The sequence below is a fragment of the Heliangelus exortis genome, chromosome 9, assembly GCF_036169615.1.
Source record: "Heliangelus exortis chromosome 9, bHelExo1.hap1, whole genome shotgun sequence".
NCBI classification, from domain to species: Eukaryota; Metazoa; Chordata; class Aves; order Apodiformes; family Trochilidae; genus Heliangelus; species Heliangelus exortis.
In genome coordinates this window covers 18,730,352-18,746,778 of record NC_092430.1, presented here as the reverse complement: position 1 = coordinate 18,746,778, position 16,427 = coordinate 18,730,352, and the positions used below count along the sequence as shown (strand labels likewise).

At 36.6% G+C, this 16,427-nt stretch overlaps 1 long non-coding RNA gene across 4 annotated transcripts in view; it reads left to right on the top strand.

The window, feature by feature from the left end:
* The window catches only part of LOC139799978 (uncharacterized), a 238,213-nt gene that overhangs the window by 99,667 nt on the left and 122,119 nt on the right, over positions 1-16,427 (top strand). For all 4 annotated transcript variants that reach the window (XR_011727534.1, XR_011727531.1, XR_011727532.1 and 1 more), the window contains exon 3: positions 7,544-7,597. This is a non-coding gene — a long non-coding RNA (uncharacterized lncRNA). The remainder of the gene's footprint in view (positions 1-7,543; positions 7,598-16,427) is intronic.

The following is a 16,427-nucleotide window of genomic DNA, read 5'->3' as shown; positions in this document are numbered from 1 at the left end:
AATCATCCTCACTTTTAAACCTCATTTTCTTAAAAAAAAAAAAAAAAAAAAAAAGGCTTAGAAGGTTTTTTTTTTCCTAAAGAGAGGAATATGAGGCACTCTGGACGAAAGGGTTGATGAACACATATAGGTGACTGCTGCCATGCTGCCATGAGCACTTACAGTTTAAGACCTATCTGTACGAACTGTTATTCTTTTGGTCATTTTTTTTCTTCCTTTAGACATTAGAGAACCATCTCTAATCATAAGCTACTTAGCTTTTCAAATTATAGTTTGGAAAATGTTTGAGAGCCAATTTAAACTTTTTCAGTAAAGATGATAGTGTTTATGGTAGATAATTTATTCATTAAGTGTCACTTTTTTTCTGTGAACCTTTTAATTGCAAGCAGCCTATGAGTTCCTTACACCTATTGAAACAATTCTGTAAACAGTTTCTGCAAGTATTTTTCAGCTTGCTGTGCTTGTACACTGCTCCTTACATTGTACTCACTGAACAGTTGCTTTTTGCTATTTTGATGTATTTTTTTATGCTCCCTGCCTGTTGTGTTTCTTTTTTGTTTGGTTGGTATTTATTGTTTTTTCTTTGGGTTTGTTTGTCTGTTTTTTCATATTCCTAGACATTAGTGTGGAAATATGCTTTCTTGGTAGAGGGTGAGGAGATGTCAAGTGAGGGAACTGATGAAGTTTTTTGTGGGAGACATCACCGCAGGTCTGTCTGGTTTCCTTACAGGACACCTAAGCCTTTTGGTTACCCTCAGGATACAAAGTTAGATGAACCTTTTATCTGACTCACAACAGAGAACATGGAGCAGACCCCATACTTGGTTTTTTCCTCATAGAGTGCCTGGGTTTTTTTAGGTTATTCTTCTTCCCTCTTCTGCCTCAAGGATGGATTGGATGGTAGTCTTCTGTCTGCTGGGCTCTTTGCTGTCTGGGTGATCTTAAAGTTTGGCACAAGTGAGCTGACTGAATCTTGACCATAACAGAAATCCAGCACACGGGGATTTGCTCTAACAGCAGATTACATTGGTGGTTTGCTTGTGAATGAGTGATTGGGGCTTAAAAAGGGTCCTCGCTGATGAAAATATTACTTGTGCAGAAGGACCTAGGCCAGGCTGTTACAGGAGGGTTTGTGCTCTCATGTCATGAACCACTTCTGGGCCAATCTGCCAGTCTCTGCAGCTGCCAATTTGAAGGAAAGAAAAGACTCATGGCTAGATTTTTTTTTTAATTTTTTTTTTTTAGGCAGATGTAGACCTTTTTAGATGTGTTTTAACTTCTGAGCTTGTAGCTTTTTGTTTTCTTCTGGAAAACCAGAGTGCTACTTGGTATTACTGTTCTTAATTTGATGAAAATTCTTAAATTTGCTTTCAGTCATACCAAGATGAACATGTCATTTTGCTTGCTTTCTAAAAGCAGTTTCAGAAAACAGATGCCAGATGTTGAATCCTATCTAAACAAAATTTGCTTGATGCAGGCAGTCAAAAACCTCAGGGATTGTATGGGGTCCAGCTGATCCTTCCCTTTTTTTATTCAAAACAGGTAGTAAAGTAATATACAGTCCTAAAGAAGAATCGTGGTGATCCCAGTTAATCAGACTGCTTAATTGACTCTGAATTTGGGCTGGTGACTGATGATGAAGCTTCTTAGGGGGGGCCCTTTTGACACTAAAATTATTTAATATTTTATTAATCAATTACTGACTGTTATATGTAGATAATGTTGCTATGGATGGTCCATTAATAAAATGTGTATTAAATCCCTGGAAAAAAAAATGTTGAAAAATGACTGATTAATAACAGACTCCTACTAAATGTTAAGAAAACAAAATGTGCAAATTTTTTGGCACCTAAAGAAAATTACAGGTAACTCCAGATGAAATGATAATTAGAACAGCAAGTGGCACTGTGATGGAGCAAATTAAATTCTTTAGGTATCTTGTGGTTATTTTGGATGAATCTCTACTTTCTCTAATCACTTGGATTATATTGTTCAGAGAATAAACTTGTGATTGGGGGATTAATACACATATAATTTGACTCTAGATGCCAAGAGAATTGTAGCTCTCAATGGTAAATATTGTCAATTACTTATTCCAGTTGTATAATTTACAATGCAGCTTCCTGATGAATTCTCTTTCTAATCCTATCAATATATAATAGTTTTTTGTGTTTGTTTGTTCATCTTGGTAGGAAATATCATTGTATATTTTATCAGAAAGAGGAAAAGCAGGAATCCCCTTATACCTGCTGTTCAGCTCATCAGTACTGCAGACCGTGTTGGGAGCCTTTTAGGGATCTTGCCAAATCTCTGTGGTGTTATATTCTCTCTCATCACTCTTCACAACAGTGAAGAAAAATTAGATTTTTCCAGCACAGAGATCACAACCACCTGCAAAGGCTTAAGAGCCTGCACCCATGCTATCTAATACACACTCTTCTATCTGCTGCTAGATGAGGAGGTGAGAAAACTACTGGTCAGTGAAATGCCTATCTTTGTTTTCTTACAAGGCAAGATACTTAAGGATGAGTCTGGCTTTAGATATGTGATTAATCCCATTTTAATCACTCTGATTTAAGACAGATACAGTTTGAAGTACCTTGTTGAATATCACTGTGGAGAATGATGCACAGAATTTGAGATAGATATATCTAGGGTCTGGTTTTGTTTTGGTGCTTGTTTTTTTATTTTTCTGTTTCCTTAGAAATGATACTCAAACATAATAAAAAGCTGAAATCTGATCATTACAAGTAAAGGTTTAGGCATATTCTGTCATGAGCTTGAAGGATTTCTTGTAAAATTTGAAGAATTTTTTTTATAATTTGAAGAAGCTCAGTAATTTTTGTACTAATTATTTCATAGAAGAACATCAGGATTCATCAATGAGCTAAAAATAGTTGCACAATGGGTGATGAAATCTTGTATATCTCTCCACATTCTGGGACAGTGCTAATGAATTGGGTAACACTAAGTGCTCTTGAATTAAATGTAAACTCAGCACTGAGTCAGTAGGGGAAGCACCAGGATCTGTTGACATAACTGAAACAAAGACTCAGGGCAGGGGCCCTATTCTGAAAGATTTTCAGCTTGGACTGATTTTACCCCAAGCCCTACTTCGTATGTTTATCACAGACTTCTGTCAGTGATCAATAGCTTAGAGATATTTGGACTATCCAGATCTGGAGTTTGGAGGTTCTTGCATCCACTTTCTCTTTCATTGTGTGAAAGATTCATGAACATCTATACAGTTGTGTACTTTTTTTATATATTTTCCTGAATCAGGGTTCAGTCTTGCTGAGATTTGGGTGTGTGTTTATCCACGTTTTCAAGGCTTAGGCAAAAGGACACTCATTCATTCTACTGTCAGCACACTGCATGGTTTAAGGAGGGGAGAGAGAACCCCCAGTATATAGGACAAATACATGAAAAACTGAATCTGATGTTCTTTTATTTGCAACCACCGCTTATTTTCTACGTAAAGACAAATTAAATAGGAAATAAAAATGTAATACAGCTCTTGTTGAGGTAGAAAATGTTAACTGGTGAAATCTGCATAACAGGATATTTTTTTAACAAGGAACTGTCTCTTAGTTGTTATATGTATTGATTTTTAAAGAAGTGCGTGGAATCTAGGATCTCAGCAACCACTGAATCTCAAGGCTGGAAGCCAAATTGCCTTTTGTGTCTGTCTGAAATCATCCATCTGTCCTCCTCATGTCTGTATTTTTGTTGATAACTCAATTCAAGGAGCCCAAACTCACAAATAGGAAGCTGCAAGATGTAATAGCAGTTGATATTCACCATTGTAGCAAAGACCTTCCTGGTGTGCTGACCTTGAGAAAATATTTTCCTGTGTAGCTAACTGGTGTGTAGCACACACAGTTTTTGTTTCTGCACAAAATCTGTTTCAGTGAATGCTGTTTGCAACTGTGTGTGATTAATGATTTCTGTCTCCAGTGTATGTGCAGTAGTACAAGCAGGCAATATACTCTGAGAGTCCCATAATTGCCTGAAGACATCTTGTGACAATGAGACACTCTCAGTTAATATGTGGCTTTCTGTGTTCTATTTTAATACAGACAAATATTTAGTCCTTTTATACAGATTTCCTCTTTATCCTTTGTTGTTCAGTCTTAAAAAACACATGGTTATCTATGTAGCCATGGTAAAAACTGAAATTGTACACTAAAACCATAAAAGTGATACATACTGATAACAATGGAAGCATCCTAAATGCCCTGGGAGTGAATTGTTATTTATGGAAGTTAAAATGTACCAAATTCAGTTTTTGTATTATGATTTTGAAACATAGGATTTGTGTGTATGTGTGTGTAAGGGAGGATAGTTTTGCAAAAGGCAACTATTATCAAGGTGCTGAAATTAATTGGCTGCTTTAATTAAGGTAGATTACTAGCTAATGCTTTCTTGAATACAGTAATTCTCCTATTAAATTATCTTTGAATAATTACCTGAAATTTCTCAGCTGCAGGGACTGATGGCTATTTAATTGCACAGTGATGTTGCTATATAATTACTTAACAAGGTGTCCTATAATAGTTTAATTCCCCTTTTCCAAGAAAAAAACTACACGTCTGAGTTCTATTTTTAAGTGATGTGATTGTCTTTTTTTACAGATAGCGTTCTATCTGAAACAGGAAAAGAAAGTTATTTTTTTACTTACTCTTAAAAGTAAGTCAGTGAATAGCTTAAGCATAGATTTGAACTCAAAGGAATTTTGGAAAAAAACCCAGAGGGGTTAGGCTTTTCTTGAGTTTCACTGTATTTTCTATAGGGGTATTTTTAGGTTTTGGGGTGGGTTTTGTTTGTTTGATATTTTTTGTTGTTGTTTTGCTTGCTTAGAGTATATTTGAATGAGACATCAGAAACTTGGGTCTGATATGCAGACTTAATTATATATTTGTTGAATTTTGGGAGCAGGGAATTGTCCATCACGTGCTGAAGCAAGGCAGAGTGACCAGGATTTTTAAACCTTTATTTATTCCTCCTGGACGCAGACATTGAAGAGATTTTCTTCTTACTGCTGGTTTCTAGCAGCTGGAAGTAGTGAACAAAGAAAAAAGATATTAGGGGTCCCAAGAAAAATGCCCTAGTATCACACTACAGGACCTTAGCTTTCTTGCTAGTTCAAGGACAAACTGAGTTTTGCTGATAAGAAATACTCTGTACTGATCAACACAGACCTGACTGCTGTAAAGGAGTTGGTTTTTAAGTCAAAACTTGAGGCTAGAACTGTGCAGTTGGATGGAGCATTCTGGAAAATTGAGGAGAGGTATGGCAGGGTCATCTCTGTAGTTATATAAACATTTTAAACTACATTTATTTAGGTCTGGGGGACCTGTACATTATCACAAACAATTAAATTCAGAACTTGGAACAGAACCAGTGGCCCATCTAGAATGTGAAGGCTTTTATATTTCCTTTTTAAAACAACTATATTCATACAAGGGTTACTGATCAGTATGAGTTCCATATTGCTTCCATGCTGATCCATGGAAGGTGTGACCTTCCTGGAAGTGCCACCTGGAAGCCTGGCAGTGTTCCTCAGAGGTTTTTGACTTGGATTTTGGACATGCCACGTGCCATCCTAAATAACCTTCAACATATGTGGCAGACTTTTACAAAGGGGTCAATGAGACTAGTGCAGAACTTGTATAAAACAAAAACGTATGTTAGTAAAATACATTTTTGCACCTCTTTGAAGCAGAGTTCCAAAACCTCTCTTTGTGCATGCCTCTTCAAGACTGTCAGAGAATGATCAATCCAGTATCATGGAAATAGTTCTGTCCATTGGGGTGTGTATGCAGCCAAACCTCTGAAGGGTAAAGCAGCACAGAAGAAAGGCTGTGCTGCTCCAGAGCGAAGACATGCATAGCTCAAGCTGTCAGGAAAAAAGCATCAGTACTACAGGTTGTTATTTCATGAGCATACAATCCATGAGTCTTACCATCTACCATTATCCCCATTCCATCAGAGTTGAATAACAGGGATTTCTATGTCCATTGCTCTTGCAAGCCTGGTATGAGATATTCATTGCTCAATTTTCAGAGATGTTCAACTTTGAGATGGCCTACAGCCATCAAATCAGGTAAAAAGATTAGATTTTTAATTAGATTCAACCAACATAGAGCCATTGACTGGATAGGATTTTTGTCAATTTGCATAAATAAGACTGAAAATTGCATGAGACTCCTGAAATATTTTACTTAATGCTTCAGTCAGGATAGACAAGCCCAAGAACAGAAATGTTTCAGCCCTTATTTCCTGTCTAAGTACAGATCCATCACTTCTATTCTCTAACTTCTCAGTATTTATGCAAGACATCAAGACAATTTTTTCCATTGCACATCAGCAGGCTTGGGCTGCTAGAAAAAAGAAAAAAAAAAAAAAAAAATCTTTGCAGAGTACCCTGGTAACTTCTACCAGAGTAGAGTGGCCCAGGCTGTGTCTGGCACTGAAAGACTCCACAGAGGAGCTGAACATGAAGAGAGCTCTTGGTCACTGCTCTCTTATCAGTGTCACAGGTCCTCTTTCACCCAGATAGCTCTTCCTGCAACAGAACTGCACCATGCTGCTGAACTCGTATTTTCCATAGATATTTGTAATAATATGGGAACATATGTAAATGTTTTGTTTGTACTTCAGGGTAACCAGAGTTCTGAAATTCTGACTGGATCCCAGCTGTGCTAGATGCTGTACACTGGGGTTTTAGTCTTGTCTAGGCATAGGGATTTAAATAAAATTCCTGATGCAAAATACTCTCATCCTAAAGCTCCTCCAGCCTGTCAGAGATAGGTGCTGTGAAGGATAGGTGTTGGGATGTATAAACAGAAAGGTTAAGGAATGTAGTAGTCTCCTCTTAAGAATGTTTCCAAGAAATATGCAGCCTTCTTTTATTTTTCTCCTATGTTCTTTCTTCTTGTTCTGCTTGTTCTTCATCTCTTACTCCCCTCACACAAACCCTCTCTTTTTACTTTACTCCTCCCCTCACTCATTTTCTTCAGCATTGCAGCAATGGTAGTCAAAAGAAGAAAGACACAGAATTATCTTTTGCTAAATGGGTGGTGCTGTTGGAAAATTAGGGAGGAGGAAAAGAAGAATTAATTATGCATAATGTAAGGGTTAAGAAATAAGATTTTCCCAACACTAGTATCTGAAGAAATAGTAAATTTGTAAATTTGTAAGAAAAGTAAACAATTCTTCTTTCTTTATTAGAAGGCTCTGTAGCTATAAGGTTAGAAAAGAAAAGAGAGGGCCAAACCTCCATTTTTTCTCTCTGCTTCTTTTAACAGCCTGCTAAGAAAGATTTTTTTTTTTTCTTCCCTCTCTAGGTTGCTGAGCACCTGCTGCTTCTATTTCTCTGCTTCTTACGATGAGATGTAATTCTAATCTGTTGCTTTGAGATCCTTTTAGAAAAGAAATGAAAATGGTGTAAGCTGGTGTTGCTAGGAGGCAGTGTACATAACCAATCACTGACTAAAATGTCATCCATTAATTTTTGCTTTCTTTATTTTTTAATTTGCAGTTTATGTGGAGAATATGCCAAGTCAACTGGATGAGTCAACACAAGCAACACAAAGTGAGTTTGTTTCATTTTTTTACAAAAGAAAAGTATTCATGTTCCAGGTCAATTTATTACAATATTACCTTAAAGAACAAACCCATAGAAGTGCTTGTAACATTTTCTTAAGTTTTTATTGAAAATCTGGCCTCATATCCACCTAGTGGAGGAGGAGATGGTTAAGCTGTTCAGTGTGTGTGATTGCTTACCCACTCCCCTCCAAAAAAAATAGTTTCTGCATGTTATGTTTTCAGCACTGTACTTGAGCAAAAGCTTGTCACGTATACTAATGCTAGAGAATACCTGTCCACAGACTTCTCTTATGAAAAGTTTGAAGGTAGCGATGGCCAAAAACATTTCCTTTTGTAAATATATTTCCAAAAATATCTGCATTGATCCTGAGACTCACTGACCACTTATCCACTCATCAGCACAAATGAGGTTTTCAGTAATCGGTTATTTGCTGCTCTGGAGTGGAAACACATCAAACATTGTCTCAGGATATATTAACAGATGGTATTTTTTGAGTGTTTTGCTTTATATTTAAAAATCAGGCAGAATGATGATAAAGTCCAAACAACCTACTGTAAAATAAAACCAGACAAATCCAATTGCAGATTCATTTTACTTAAAAGGACATGCAAGGTGATATGCAGACACTTAGACATTCTGTAACCCTATGCAAGGCTTGAGGCTGGAGTGTGGTTTTCTGAAATTTGAGAGGGGAATTAACAGCTGAGATACAAAGTTGGTGGCAGTGGAATTTAACCATTACATTATTTCATGTAGAATATTAACCAGAGGTAAAGCTTTTTGTCTTCCTCCTGATGTTTTGCTGCTATAGATTTGCTCAAGAACTCACTGAAACAAGCAGCAACATTTGAGTTGCACTTAATGGATGTTGTGTTAGGACCATGTGTAAAGAGTCCTCACAAGGCCGCTCTGAACTGTGGGGTAGGGAAGGAGTTGAGCTGCTCTCAGCCATTGCCAGAATTGGGAACTGCAAATAGGGATCAGAAAACCAGCTCTAAACACAAAACCCTGTGATAAGCACAGTTTGAGTCAGTGAATCAAAGACTCCATTTCTTCAGCTTTCTGGAAGAAATTAAGGCTTTCTTAAATGAAGATGAAGTACAGCCATGTGATCTTTCTGAAAATCTTGTATTTTTTTTTAAATTTAGACTCCTTGAATACAGGTCATCATCTGCCCCCCATAAGCTCTGCTGGTTTTAATTTCTTTTTAATAAAAAAGATGGAGTTAAATGGTTGGAGGGCAACAGCTTTCCAAAGGGGAAGTGTGTAATTTCAGTTTAGAATTGAGGAGTTACCAAATGGAAATTGCATCCTCAACTAATAGATTGAAGAGAAAAATAGTAATTGTGTAGTCTGTTTTGCTTTTATGGTTTCCTTCTTTTCCAATACCTCAATCAGTTGGTGTTATGGTTTGAAATAGAGTAGAGCAAATAAGTTGCTTTTCACTTAGCAGTTTTAACGAAAGTTGTATATCAGCTTGGGTATTTTTTTTACTTTTTCAGAATTAAATGTAGCCATTCTGCCAAAAGGAGAAAATGTTACTGAGAGAGAAAACCCAAATATGTTGAAAAAATATGAATTTGAAAGGCTCTTTTTTCCTGTGGGAGGTCACTTTTTCTGTTGCATGCATTGTGTGACAAGTGTGAAGGTGACAGTGAGTGCTGAAAGTTTTGTTTTTTCTTAATTTTCTGCTATGGGGTGAGGTGAGGCCCCTGAGAGGGCTGTGGGGCAGCAGTTTCCCTTCTTAAGGTACAGACCCTGCTTGGGTAATAGGAGACAGCAAAGCTTGCAGAAGGGGACAGAAAAGAACCATTGTAGAACTGAAAGCTTGCAGCTTGCACAGGGGCTGGAGGGGTGGCAGGATGGAGCAGGAAGCATTCAGTGGTGCCTTCTAGGTGTGACAGAAAAAGTATTTCTTGGTGACTGATTGGGTAAACTCACTTGTAAATCAAAGTCCATGTGTTTGCTGGAACTGGGCATGGAGGCTGGGCCTGTCCGTCAAGACACAGTGGGGAAGATGAGGCCTGTCAGTTCTGTACAGCTTTACTGATGCTGAAAGAATAATAATAATAATAATAAAAAAAAGCCACAGACATAAGGTTGGTCAAGAATTGTTCAGATGAAGCTGCTGTAATAAAAACCACATAGCTTTGTATCAGCTGAAAGTGGTGCTAAGTTTGTATATGTGAAGTCTGCAATTCCGTACTTCATATATTTAATTTTCTTTAGCCTTATCACTTAATTTCATTATTATTTAACACTTGTTCTGGAAAAGTTATCTCTAACACCTGTCTTCAGTTGCCTAGCGTATTTTTATCTATAATGGAAATAAAGTTGTCAGATCTAAACTTTGCAGTAAATAGCTCACCCTTTTCCTGTCTCAGTGCATGGAAGTTGGTATGTGACTGATATGAGAGGTCGCACCTGGGTGTTTGGCTGTGTGGCCAGGGTATCACCTGTCATGTAATGGATGTGCCACATATTGGGTCTGCTGAGTCTCCTTGCCATGAATAATTGTGCTGTGCAGGTACATCCAAGGAGCCAATCTTTCAGGTGGCTTCTTGAAGAAAAGGTCTTCATTCCTCCTCTGCTGCACAGCACCAGAACTTTTTGCTTGCTCAGGCATCCCATATATCAGGGTGACAGCTAGGATCAACTCAAGCACCTATTGAAGCAGGAGAGGATCCTTAACTTGCTCCATCAAAAAATGGAGACCCCTGTCTGTAACATGGAGTGTTAAATGGGGTCAAATCGATGAGTGCAGAGTCCACAAGACTTCTCACGGGTTTCTGTCAAAAACAGAGGTTCATAGATTTGTGCCACTCTTGCCCTGCGGTGGGGGCTGCAGTGGAGCTTCAGCCAGGAGGGGGCAACACGAGCAGCTTTTCTCATTAACCCTTTGAACATTTGACAGCATAATCAGAGAAAAATGGTGAGGTTTATACAGCAACTTTTTGTCACTCTTCTAGCCTATGAGTAAAATAGTGGCAGAGAGAAGGAGCCATGGTGTTATGTAATGGAAGAAATAAATTTTATTCGTATTTTTCCTCACGTGTACCTTTTATGAAGTACCATTTTCTAATGGCACTTAAGACATAAAACATCAATACAGTTTTCTTTTAATAATAACAAAAGATTCAGTTTTGCTATATTTGTGTAAAAACTTGGTTGTTCAATATTGTGTCTGGAATAACATAGAAGTTAGGTTGTCATGAACATGATTTAGAGTCATGTCATTCACCCATGAGAGGTGTAATTGGATCTATAGGTCCTGAGGATATATAATCTCAAAGCAATTGTTGGATGTGATAGTTTTTACACTGGGTAAGAGTTTTAACACATTGGGCAATTAAGTATTTGTGTAAACCAAGTATGTGCTCAACTGTTTGCATAATCTGCATGAAGAGCTAGTGGCACACATAAGTACATAATTAATTAGTTGCCTGTGGTATTAACTGCTGTGGATGTATAGATAGATCAGTTTGCTTTTTAGTAGTGTTTGTGGGAAAATATTAATGCTTGTTGAGAGACTAAATAATAAAACTGGCAGTTTGTATGTATAAGTATGATCTGTTCAAGTTGTTATCTTAGTGAGCAAGTGGCTGCTATTTTAAAAATATTTGATTGCAAAATATCTGCAAAATGCAGACATTTCAATCAACTCATCTTTGTGCTGACCTATAAATCCAGACAATGCTGTCATACACAACTTTACTTCAGGTGTTTAAACCTCAGTAACTGTTTCTGCATGGTGCATTCCAGCTTGGTCGCTTGAGTCTTAGTTTTTAAATGTGAAACATTTGTGAAGGAGACTGAAGCCCAGGAGCTGAAGTTGATGCAAGGTCCTTCCTTGCCCTCCCTGGGTATCAAGCCCAAGAGGGGCAGGTCACTTGCACAACAGTTACAGAGGCTCTGCCCTCTGAATGAATAAACCATTTATAATTGTGCTTTGTGAAGTGCACGTTGGACATACATATGAGGGGTGGGTTTTTTTCTCTGAATTGGGTTCTTTGTACTGAAATGTGTAGTTAGCACAAATGTTCACTCTGCTCTGCTGTGTGTGCTGGAAGAGACCAGAGGAAGCTATGAATGTGCAAGTCACACTTGACATTTCACTCCTCAGTCCTTTGCCCTGATATTGTAACTTTGCTATTTCCCAGCAACTGAGTTAAGAGGGTAACATACCCAACTAATAGGAGAAAACTTTAACTCTTCATGGCTGATAAAATCCAGAGCTGAAAACGGTGATATTTTATTAATTGATTTCCCTGATTCTTTTTCATACTTGTGAGTTTTAGGAGCAGGAATCTTGTGCAGTTATGAAGTAAGAAAGATGTGTGTAGAGTTTGTTGTTGAAAAGCAACAGTGAGTGCTACAGTACTTAGAAGAGAATTATAATTGCTCTAAGCTTTTCCTCTTCTGGGGTGTACAGTACTCTGATCTTCATAATCCTGGGTATTGAGAAACTGAATAACAGTTGTCTTGTTTAAAGAGAAAAACATCAATTGCATCTCTCCTCCCCGACTCTTACTGCAGCAGTGTTGCCTTGGAAAGCACTTCTGCTCCAGAACCATTGACGTATTAGTGTCTTTAAAACTAAGGTTGTTGTTTTGTTAGTCCTTCAGATTCTGAATACAATTCACCATAAATACTCTGGTTTTAGTATCTTATATGAACTGTAAAAAAATGGAAGGGTGCACTAGCAGTGAGGTTTCTATATTTTAAATAAAAAATATATAATTTTATATGTGTCACTTGTGGTGGAATGTTTCTTTGATCAGAATAATAATCAACATTCCCATGAAAACATGCATACTCCTTATACACAGTATTTGTATTTTTCTTGCTAGGATCTCCCTACATATTTTGTTGCAATGTCTTCCCATTGGTATTTTCCTTCAAAGTCACATTAGGAATAACTAACACACAAAATACTTGTACACATGCATTAGAGTAACAGAGACAAACAAATAAAACATCCAAAGTAATTGTCAGCCCATGTCAGCAATTCATTTATTAGGATCACATAAACCCATGTCTTATATATTCCACCCAGAATTGTTTTAAGGTCCTTGTACGTGTAGAATTTTGAAATATATTATTTGAATATAAAAGTAGATTATGTATTTCCCCTGTGGCTGGCCAAATGTCTTTCCAACAAAGGGTAAAATAAGAAGGCTATTTTTTTGTGTAAAAGAGTGATCTTTTTAGTCATGCTTGATTGCTTTTTCAGGACTGTCTCCATTTATAATGAGATATTCTTGGACTCATTTGAACCAGAAAGTTTAGTAAAATTGTTACATTTTTACATAAAATACCTTGAATTATTTAATCTATCTCAAGCTCAGTATTTTAAAATATATATGATAGATATTGGATTTCTTGCCTCACAAACTGAACATGGCACAAAATGGAAAGATATTTAGCATATTTACGAGAAATATTTGTTTTAATCTTTCATACTTGTCAGCACTTCACACTAAATTAGTCTTATCTGCTGCTAAGGAGTTACACAGCAAAGGATGCACTTGTTATTCAAATCCCTGTTAATATTCTATATCATAGTTTGGCAAGAAATCTGTTAGTGTATTGGGCTATGATACAGGAAAGTTTTAATTATCTGTACTTTTCAGACAACTTGGCCTAGGATGTCTGTGCTAGAGTAACAAGAAAAATCACACGAATCACATCAGCAGTTTAAAATATAAAATGCATCCCTATTTTTAAAAGATCTGATGTGCAATGAAATGTGCACAGCTTGAGGAAAAAGGTGTATGTTTGTTATAATCCAAGTGCCTAGATAAAATAGCAAGTATGCAATGCTTTAGAAATAATTTGTATCTAGATATTTTGCATTACCTAAGTTTGTGTTTTACATTTTAAATAACACACAAACATACTTCCATGCTTAGCTTGAGTCTAGTTCTTGCATTACTCTGTTTACAATTTCTTTTGTAAAATATTTTATTGTAATTACTAGAGCTTACTTAAGCATTCCTGTAGAGGAAAAAAAAGTATCGGTTTCAAAGTTAGTAGCAAAACCCTGCAGCATTTATTTTTTTGAAAGGAGAAAATTTGGATATTCAGAATTTTACTTCACAGTGCATCCATCAAGCAGTATGAGAAGCAGCTCTTTTACTTCTGAACCCCCAGCAAAAGCCTGTGTCTCATCTCTCCTGTAATGGTTCGTTCTTTTTATAAGATTTATTTTTGCCTGCGGTGCTGAACTGAGAAAGTCACCCAGCTAAAATGTAGTTACTTCATTTCCAAGTAAAAACAATAGTGTTTTCATGTCCACACTTATTATTATTCTGAGACTGTACTAATTTGTTACATCCAAGATGACGGTTGGGTTGGCCCATGAAAGGGGCACTGTGCCAGCTACTGCAGCTCAGTAAAAGGACTTCTTTCATGGGAAGTAGTGGGACAGAAAGTAGCCTGCAGTGCATGTGGGTACAGGGTGGCAGGTTGCCAACGGAGTCATCCTGGTATCAGGCTTTGCTGTGTTGGGTTCTGAATGAAGCTAAAACTATGATTTCACTAAATGTCAGCGTGGGCAGCCAAATTTTCAAACCACTGGTGCTCTAAGGAGCAACTGATAACTGTTTTATCCCTGCAGGCTCTAGTTGATGTTGCACAAGGATTTTGCATGTGCTCAATGCATTATCATTCTTGGCATTAAGCTTAGATAATTGTCTACTTATATTGAGCCTGTAATAACAAAATACAAGTGAAGAGGCATGTTTTACAAAGTAAAACTATGAAATAGGTTTAGCTATATTACTATGGATTTTTTTTTTTTTTTTTTTTTTTTTTGTTCTATCCTCCTAAATTTGAATGAGAATGAAGTATGATTCTATACCTTAATTCTGCTCAAACCAGGGTGGTCTCATAATTTTGTTTTACATGCATGACATTGCTTAAGGTCATTAGTTGTAAATCTTAGTATAAAAAGACTGAAAATATATTCAGTACTTTGTAGTTACCGAATACATATTTAAAAGCCTCTATGAAAAGTCGGGACCTACATGGCAGATTTTCAGTTCCTGAATGGTCAATTTAATGATGTAGATTAGCTGTTTCTAAACAGTAAATGGAGATAGGCTGTTGCAAGGCTTTAATGAATCTCTCTGATGCATACCCCAGTTGATCAATTTTCTAATTTTAGAGATTAGTATTCTGCTTTTCAATCCCAATATACTCTCTGCTTACAGTGTGTTTGAAATTTAACTTGTATCAGGTATAACTTTATTCCAAGCACAATTTGAATTTGGCCACTTTTCAGTGACTAACGTAATGGTGTCATGTTTTCACTCATTTGCCTTAGTGTTACCTGGCTTCTAATTAATTATTTAAGTAATGGTTGTATATTTAAAAAAACATTCCATATAGCTTTTAAATGTTTGGGAAAAAAATGGATTGCAGATTTTGTTCAGCATAGTTAAATTCAACTATTAAGACTTCGGGAGCTAAAACTTTCATAGAGAAAAATTGCTACTTTAACACAGAATTGATTGCTGCACTAGCTGTGTGCATTACTGCAATAGCTATGTGTAGTATAATCAGCTCTATGTATATAAATGTACATAAATTCTGTGTATGCAGTACATATTGAGAATATGTGGGAAACTTTCTTTGGAACTTATGTGGAATGTAAGTATGAAGAAATATTTAAATAATTTATTTAGGAAAAATCCAATTTTATTTTATTGTTCGTGTTCCCATAACTGAAGTGTTTTCTGCAAATGTGTGAATTATATTCTTTTTCCTTTATCTTTTCAACATAAAGACTACCAGTGTCAAGCCATTTCATAAAATACCCTCTCAGGCACATGCAAATCCAGATAGGTGATCAAATACACTATTAATTTAGTCTTTACAAATTCAGGATCTTTAATGTAAAGAATTTTAAATATTTGTAATAAAGCAGTTAACAGGAGCAGTTTATTGCTGTGATTTGCAAAACTGCATTGAGCTGCTCTCTTTTCATTTCATTGATGGTGGAACAAACATTTCTTTAATCAGGATACAGAGCATTCTAATTTTGTTGCAAAAGCTTAGATAAGGATCAGGCCCCCTCTGAATCACTGCTTTGACCTATGACATTGAAAGTGCTGAAGAGCTTTGGCAAAAGAAGAGTTAGTCATTCATTATTATGCACAGGACTTTCCAGTTCTAAAGGGGCTCTGTGCTTTCTCTCAGATAGACTTTGTTTGTTGGAAATGAGAACTGTATTTTGGCAGTAAAGGACAAGAACTGAAGCAACTCTGCAGGCAGACTCATTATGACATAATCCTTCATTAATCCTTATTCTCTATTAATAGATCATGACAGAAGTTTTGCTTTGGTTGACCATCTTCATCAGCAAGCTATGAGAAAGCATTAATAGACAAAGGTCCAAACTCAGCTTTGAGGGCTATCATTTTATTTGCAGTTTTACAAAAGTATGTACTGTTACCTTGGAGAAGTTGGTACGTGATCTGTTTTCTTCAAGTGAATCCAAGCTATGTATTTCAGAAACACAATTTATCTGTTGGAAAATGGATTATTTATATCAGTCACCTGGCAGAGAAATACACTGTAAAAATTAGGTGTTGATTGCAGACTTGCTGCTGGAAAAATATAAAATTCCATCCACAGTGGGGGTGGCATTGAAAAAGCGAAAGGACTGGAGGAAGAGGATTGAAGTGGATTGTGGAATGAATGCAGCAAACGATGACTAAAGGAAGGAAAATCTGGTGGCTTCTTGTTTCAGATAAAGATCAGGAGAAAAGGTGGAACATAACTGTGGAGTGCTTTGGAACTGTTACAAAAA